Below are 9,171 nucleotides of genomic sequence, written 5' to 3' on the forward strand. Positions count from 1 at the left end.
TACTTTGCCACAATAACAAGCAGCCAATACCCCAGACGGGGTAACTTTTAATATACAACTTATCAATGCATAACTATCACTCCCAGCGCCACAGCTTACCCACTGAACTTCTCATTATCTTCCACACAGTGGAAGTTGTATACTGTCACTTTTGTGACCCACTGTGATAGAAGAAAGCTAAAGATAAATGTGGGTAAAAGTAAGGTGATGAGATGTATAAGGGGTGAAAGTGGCAGTAGACTGGAAGTGAGCATTAAGGGAGAGCGACTGGAGGAAGTGGATAGTTTTAGATACTTGGGTGCAAATGTGGCAGGGAAAGGTGGAGTGAATGTGGAGGTAGAATGTAGATTGAGAGAAGCAAGTAAATGTCTTGGTGGATTAAAGAGTGTAATGAGGAATAGACATTTGGGAATGGATGCTAAGAGGAGACTGTATGAAGGAGTGATTGTGCCAACAGCACTGTATGGGGCAGAAACATGGAACATAAGAGAAGAAGAGAGAAGGAGTTTGAATGTGTTTGAGATGAGGTGTCTAAGAAGTATGATGGGGGTTACTAGACTAGAGTGAGAAATGAGGTGAGGAGGAGAACAGGGGTGGAAAAGGAGCTGGGAGATAGGGTTGATGAAAGAATATTAGGATGGTTTGGACACATGGAAAGAATGAGTGAAGAAAGACTAGTAAAAGAGGTGTGGAAGGCAGATGTGGAGGGAGTGAACATGAGGGGACGTCCTAGGATGAGGTGGATGGATGGGGTGAAGGGGGCTTTGGGGAAGAGGGGAATGTCTGTTGAGGAAGGACGGGAGAGGACAGAAGACGGGGGTGAATGGAGAATGGTTGTAGTAAATTTGACGCTGCCCGTAGGGATTTCTCCCCGTCCTCTCATTTTATGCAATGGGGGGACGGAGAGTGTGGGTCGCTGATTTAATGAAGCGGCCTTGCTGTGGATGTGCTGTGTCTTGCGACACTGCTTCTGACCCAGGGCAGTGGACAAGGTGCAGGGATGACCCGTCATTCAGGAGGTGCTAAGATGGGAGGGAGGGTGGAGGGGTGTGGAGTGTATTCAGGGATGGATTGGGTGGGAGTGATTTTATGCCTTTTTCTTTTTGGCTACCTCCCTTGTAAGGGGGAGGAAGCCTTGGTATATGTATGTATGTAGGGAGCAGTGAGTGGTGTGATAATGAATATGTTTCCGGAGGCTGGTATTTGGTGGTTTTGGAGGAAGAGAGTATTTGTGTGATATAGGTATTTGGGTATTTTTTGTTTATATGTTTCTTGTAGGCTACCCCCCATGTAGGGGGAAAAAGCCTTTGGTGTATGGTGTATGTGGGTGTTCTGCTATGTAGTATAGTGTTTGTAGAGGCTGCAGCAAGTGTTTGTGTGCTTCTTATGTCAAGGTGATCTTTGACTTTGAGGACTCTTGTTTCATAGTGTAGATGGTCTGTAGGTGTTGTATATGTGCAGCCTGTAATTGTTTTTAAGGATTTGTTTCGTATGGTCTGAAGGGTGTTGAGGTGTGTCTCACTGAGATTAGGTGCCCATGTTGGACTCGCATTATTAATCAGTGAGCGTATGCATTGTTTGGATATTGTAGTATTAGTTTCTTTGTTTTGTCCAAATGTTCCAGTGATTGATTTAAATGTGTTGAGTCTAGGTGTACATTCATTTTTTGTTTGTGATGTGTTATTTGAATGACATGGATGTATCCTATGTTATACCAAGAATTTTTGGTGTGTGTGTGTTTATTTACCTAGTTGTATTTTATGGGAAGGGGAGCTATGCTCGTGGTGTCCCGTCTTCATATCTCATTTTATCTAAACTATTTTTAAATTCATGTATTGTTTTTGCACACACTAATTTCTCATCTAACTTGTTCCAACTGTCTATTACTCTGTGAGGAAAGCTGTTCTTTTTCAGATCTCTTCTATAGCTGTCTTTCTTGATTTTCTTTCCGTGTCCTCTTGTATTTCTATCATCCCATTTTATTAGATCCTCTCTATCAATAATTTCTATGCCTTTCATGATTCTGTAAATAGCTATCAAATCTCCTCTCTCTTTGCTCTAGTGTCTGTAGCTCAAGTTTTGCTAGTCTCTTTTCATATGAAAGTTTTGAGAGTGTTGGTGCCAATTTTGTAATTGCTCTTTGTATTCTTTCAATTTTTTTTTATACATTTTTTTTGTACTTGATGACCACATCGTTGCTGCATATTCCAATCTTGGTCTTATCAGAGTGATTAGTATTTTCTTCACCATTTCTACATCCAGGTATGTAAATGCCACTTTGATTGTTCTTATTAAATTATGAGTTTCACAAAAAATCTTATTTATTTCTCAGGTGACATATTATTCATAACAATGACTCCCAGGTCCTTCTCATTTTCAACTTTTTTTATACTTTCTTCCAATTTATATGATCCTGTTTTTTTTTTGTTTTTTTTTTGCTTTTTCCAAATTCCATTATACTACACTTTTTAGTATTGAACTCCATCTCCCACTTCCTACTCCATTCCCAGACTTTATTTAGATCACTCTGTAGTGATTCACAATCTTCTTCCGTGTTCACTTTTTTTTAATAGTTTTGCATCATCTGCAAAGAAGCTCATATAACTTTCAATTTCTTCACCCATATCATTAATATATATAGCAAACATTATTGGGGCCAAAACTGTTCCTTGTGGAACACCACTTATTACTTCATCCCAATTTGAGTGTTTGTCTCTTATCACTACTCTCATTTTTCTTTCTTGCAAAAAGTCTTCCATCCATTTAAGCAGTTTGCCCCATATTCCTCCTTCAGTTTCTAATTTCTTAAGCAACTTCTTATTTGGTACTTTGTCAAAAGCTTTTTTTAGGTCTAGAAATGCACAATCAGCCCATCCATCTCTTTCTTGTATTATATCTATTAGCCTTGAATAGAAACATATTAAATTGGTGACGCATGATCGTCCTTGCCTGAATCCAAATTGCCTTGGACTTAGCACTTTTTTCTAAATACTTTACCCATCTACTTTTGACAATTCTTTCACAAATTTCTGCTATTGTACTTGTTAGAGAGACTGGTCTATAATTGGTAGGGTCTTCTTTATTTCCCCCTTTATATATAGGTACTATATATGCTTTTTTCCAATCTTTTGTAACTTTTCCTTCTTTCAAGGAACTGTTTATTATGCTATGTATTTTGTCTGCCAGTTCATTCCTGCATTCTTTCAAAATCCAGTTTGCTATTTCATCTGGTCCATGCGATTTTCTGACATCAAGATTACTCAAGTGTTTCATTATTTCATTCTTTGTTACTTCTATTTCTTTCATAGGGGGGACTTTCTCTTTCCATTCGATCTCTTCAGGTTGTATGTTCTCCCTTGTAAACACTGATTTAAAATGCTTGTTCGTAATTTCCGCCATTTCTATTTCCTCTGTGTATTCAACTCCTTGTCTTAATTTCTCCAAATCTTGTTTGTTTTTCAGTTTGTTTACAAATCTGTTAAATAATTTTGGTTGATCTTTACATTTTTCTATGACATCTTTTTCATATTTTCTCTTTTCCTCTCTGCACGCTTGTACATATTCATTTCTATAACAAGTATATATTTTCCATTTTTCAGGTCTTTTGTCTTTCTTCTATTTGGTCCAAGCTTTATCTCTTTTGTCTTTTAACTCTCTACAACTTTTGCTGTACCAGCACTTTATGTATTCTTTTTCTTGTTTTTGTCTTGGGACATACTTTTCCACTCCCTTTTCATAAATTGTTGTCAAAATATTCCATTTCTCTTCCACTGTTGCTTCATCTTTGTATATTTCTTCCCAGTTTTCTTTTTGAAAGAATTCTCTTATTTTATCAAAGTTTGTTTTTTCATACATCATTCTTCCTTTTCTATATTGTTCATTTCTTTTCATGTATTTTTCCTCATTTAGTTCCAGTTCAATCAGTATGTGGTCATTTTTACTTATTGGTGTTTTATATTCAATCTTTTCCACTATTCTAGCTTGAGATGTGATTATTAAGTCTAGTCTCAATGGTTCTTCATTTCTATACCTAGTGTTCTCCTGTATGCACTGTGTCATTGTATGGTCAATAATCATCTCGAGTAGAACATTTCCCCATGAGCCGTCTCCACCCTTTACTGTCATCTCTTCCCAGCAGACTTTGCAATTAAAGTCGCCCATCATAACTATTCTTCCTCCATCTTCCATTATCTTATTTAATGTTATCTTTGTGTCTTCTAACATACTTTTATGTTCACTCTCTTCCCACGACGCTGTTTTTGGAGGCACATAATTTATCACGAACTTTCTGCTCTTCTTATCTCTGTCTTCCACTTCGATCATAATCATCTCTACTGTATTCTTTCCATATGTGACACACCTCACGTTTATATCCTTAGTCAGGAACATAACTCCACCCCCTTGTTTTGTCTCTCTGTTTCTAATCCAATAATTATATGCATCATGTCCTACACTGTTGGGTGGTAGTGGACCTTTTAATTTCGTTTCTACAATTCCCATTATGTCTGGTTCTTTTTCCTTCAGATAATCATTCAGTCCTGTTATTAATCCATCTATATTTGTGTAAGACACTTTTAGTTTTCTGCCACTTCCATTGTATTATCTGTTTCCCTTTTGTTTTTCTCTAGTATGTCGTATTTCCTTATTTTCATATTCACTACTCTGCAATAGAATTTCTCTTTTTCTGACTTCTTTTCTCGTTTTTTTCCCTTAGTTTCATGTCTTTTCTTTTTTCCTCCTCTCTTTCCTCTTTATTCATTTCTCTTTTTATCCATACCTTTTTATATTGTTCACTTGTTGCTAGTTTCCCTGTTTTTGCTAAGATATTCTCTGCCGTCGTTTGTGACCTGAATTTAATCTTAATTGGTCTGGACTTATCTGTATACTTCCCGATCTATAGATCTCTTCAATTTGTTTCATGATTTCAGGTTCATCTTCCTGAACTAATTCTAGTAAACTGCATACTTTTTCTTTTTTCTCATTGATTCTTGTGGTTCTATCTAGGTTATATTTCTCTTCCATTCCTAATATAATTATACATTTCTTTTTATCTGCTAAGTCTCTTACTATATTCTCCTTCTGTCTCATCACTTTAATAACTGAGTCTTCAGTTTGTTCTTTCATTTGCTGTTTAATTATGTCAGTAAATGCAACTCTACTGTTTTCTTGGATCTTTTTCCAACCCTGTGCTTCCTTTGCTATGGCTTCTTTATTGTCTTTATTATTCCTCTTTAATTCCTCATTCTCCTCTTTTACTTCTTTTAACTGCCTTTTTAAATCTATTTCTTTAGTTAAGTTTTTGTTCACCTTCTCAAGTTCTTCCAGTTTTCCAACTTTTTGCGCAATCTTTGCTACGTTACCGAACCTCTTCTCCCAATGTTCGGTCATTTTCTCAAGTTTTTCTTCTAGTCTTGCCAATCGGGGTAGGTTGGTATCCTCCCCCCCCCATTATTAAATCCCTGGAAATTATTTTTTCACCTTCCATTGTGCTGCTCTTATCTATATTTCTAATCTTAATGCTTTTACTGATATTTTCGATTTCCCCAGTGTCGTCATCTGATCTTTTGTTTACATTTTTCCTGCTGTTAGGGGGAGCCCGTTCGTCTCCCTCCTCATTTTCTTCCATTTCCCTCAGTAATTCCTCCCCTTCTCCCCTTTCATTACCTTTTTACTACACCACGAGATTTCCCCTTCCCTACAAATACAATAAGGTACTTCCTTGTAGTTGAGATCCACGAAAAATGCGTTTTTTTCCGGAGTTCCAATCCACGCCGTGAATCCGACGAAAGTGTGTGTGTGTGTGTGTGTGTGTATGGTATTAAAGTGTTGATATAGAGATGAGGTATGTATTTGTGTTCTTTTGTCCAGTTGGTGAGAAGTGTTGCTGTAGATTTGGCTGGGGCTATTTTGAGTCTGTAATGAACCATGTGTTGAGTGTAACAAGGTATGGCTATATCGTTTCTGCGGCTTTGTGTTACGATGTGTACAAGTGATTGAGTGTTGTTGAAAAGACGTATCTAGTGGTGGATCCTGGGGGGCTTAAGCCCACCCCCATTTGTTGTTGTTTCAGTACCTCATTGCAGAGGTCGAGTAACTTACCTCGTGTACACCGGTACGTGGCAGAACGCAATACAGTGGTAAATCCCCCCCCCAGCATTTAATAAAACGCTTTACTGTTCATTTATTATTCATTACAAATTATTGTCTTTTTGTTTATTATTTATTATCTATTCTATTAATTTACCTACTTTTTCCTACATCCGACCTAGTTATGGACCAAAAGGTCTCCTGTCGGCATGCTCTTCCCTTGTAATATTCGAACGCTGGGATCAAAGCATGAATGGGATGAAAATGTCAACCGAATTTAAGAATCTAGTCAATTTGTCAAATGCAGTATACATATAAATCAAACGCTAGAATCAACATATGCGTTGGATGACATGAACACATGGAATTCAAATTCTAGAGTAGGATGAAATTTAAATCCTAAGTGTACGATGGCAACCTTTGGACAATACTCAAACGCTCAAGCCATCTTGCCAAACGCAGTATACATATAACTTAAGTGCCAACATAGATATATCATTTGTAGGATGGCATAAATGTATGAAAATCAAATGCTGTAGTAGGATGAATCACTCTAAACGACGATGGAGGACTGCGATCTCCCAAATGTCACCAGCACTTTCATGGACACGGGGCGTTGGTAAGGTACGCGACCCCTATTCGTTTCGAATGCTCCCTGGCCGTTCCCCAAGTATGTCCGCGCATTGCATCTCCAGATAACACGGACGCCTTATCATGGCTGTGAGAGCCACACGCTGTTACTCAGCCCTGACATGCGGGAGGGAGGACGAAACGGTGTGTGTGTGTATTTACCTAGTTGTATTTTACGGGAAAGGGAGCTATGCTCGTGGTGTCCCGTCTTCATATCTCATTTTATCTAAACTATTTTTAAATTCATGTGTTGTTTTTGCACACACCACTTTCTCATCTAACTTGTTCCAACTGTCTATTACTCTGTGAGGAAAGCTGTTCTTTTTCAGATATCTTCTATAGCTGTCTTGATTTTCTTTCCGTGTCCTCGGTATTTCTATCATCCCATTTTATCAGATTCTCTCTATCAATAATTTCTATGCCTTTCATGATTCTGTAAATAGCTATCAAATCTCCTCTTTCTCTTTCTCCTTTTCAAAATGCTGCACAATCCTCTGTATTTTCAAATTTGTAAGTGCTGCACACTCAGACTTAGATTTGTGACCCTGGTGTGTGTTGAACCGACGGCGGACTTCTGCGGGTGACTTGGTTTCATACCAGAGTTGTACGATTTTCAACTTCTGCTCTAGCGTGTACATTTTGCATACAATCTAAAAAACAAGAAAAACAAAGACATGATAACAAATCCAACCTAGTTGACTATGTAACCTGAAAAGGAAAAGTCCGTGCGCGCCCCAACAGATTTATTATAGACGATCAAATTAGTTACATCTTTTTTGGAGCTCCCTGTATATATATATTATATATATATATATATATATATATATATATATACACTATATATACATATATATATATACAATATGTATCCATATATATATACATATACAATATACATACAATATATATACATATATATATTTATATATATATATACAATATATATATACAATATATATATACAATATATATATACAATATATATATATATATATATACAATATATATATATATACGTATATATACATATATATATATATACATATATATATTACATATATACATATACATATATTACATATATACATATACATATATTACATATATATACATATATTACATATATACATATACATATATACATGCATAAAAGTGGCAGTCTGCCGACAAGATTGACTAGATAAACACCATATGAGGACGGAGCCTTTATTTGTACGACGTTTCGCTTATTACAGCTTTTTCAAGTACAAGTTGAGATACAAATGCTTGAGATTAAATAAGGGGAAAGGAGGGAACGGGGAGAGAAAAAGGGGGGGGGGAAGGAAGAGGAGGAGGAGGAGGAGGGTGGGGGGATTGGACACTGGGAAAGGATGAGAATGCTGACCCAAACGTCCGTGAGCGAAATGTCCACAAAGGGTGGTTTAAGTATTTAATATTTTGCTGGCCATGGGTATTAGGGGAATAATGTGAGGAGATATGTTAAACATGCCCCTGTGTATAGAAAGCCCACCAACAAAAATGATTTAATTCATTTCTACTCCCACCATGATATAAGGACCAAGAGAGGAGTAGTAATAGGTTTTTTCCTTAGGGCATTTAGGATATGTAGTGCAAAATACTTAGAAGAAGAGTGCAGGTTTATTAAAGAGACATTTTTAACACTAAAATTTCCAGAGTTTCTTTTAGATAATTGCAAACAGCAGGCCGCTAAGATTCGGGAAAGCCGTAGGCAGCAGGACAGCTCCACTAGACGTCTCGTGTTGCCAACCGGCGACGTTGCCACCAACCTGACACGTCTTTTAAGAACCACCAACTTGGAAATAGTGTGCCAGACAAGCAGAACAATAAAAGACATCACGAAGACGGAAACACACAACAACCAGACACCGAGCACCAAAGCCGGTGTTTATCGTATTCCGTGTTCAGGATGTGATAAAGTTTACATCGGAGAAACGTCACGCGACCTGAATACACGAATACGTGAACACCGTTACGACGTCAGGCATGATGTCACCACCAATGCATGTGTGACACATAGAAACAAGGAAAACCATCTTATGGACTGGAAGAATGCAGAGCTGCTGATGCGGGAACCAGACAAAATCCGCAGGAAGTGTTTAGAAGCAGCAATCATTCAAGGAACGAACACTATTGAACAAAACAGGGGCATGTTTAACATATCTCCTCACATTATTCCCCTAATACCCATGGCCAGCAAAATATTAAATACTTAAACCACCCTTTGTGGACATTTCGCTCACGGACGTTTGGGTCAGCATTCTCATCCTTTCCCAGTGTCCAATCCCCCCACCCTCCTCCTCCTCCTCCTCTTCCTTCCCCCCCCCCTTTTTCTCTCCCCGTTCCCTCCTTTCCCCTTATTTAATCTCAAGCATTTGTATCTCAACTTGTACTTGAAAAAGCTGTAATAAGCGAAACGTCGTACAAATAAAGGCT

This window comes from Oratosquilla oratoria, chromosome 23 (assembly GCF_046742065.1).
Source record: "Oratosquilla oratoria isolate Oo_2021 chromosome 23, ASM4674206v1, whole genome shotgun sequence".
NCBI classification, from domain to species: domain Eukaryota; kingdom Metazoa; phylum Arthropoda; class Malacostraca; order Stomatopoda; family Squillidae; genus Oratosquilla; species Oratosquilla oratoria.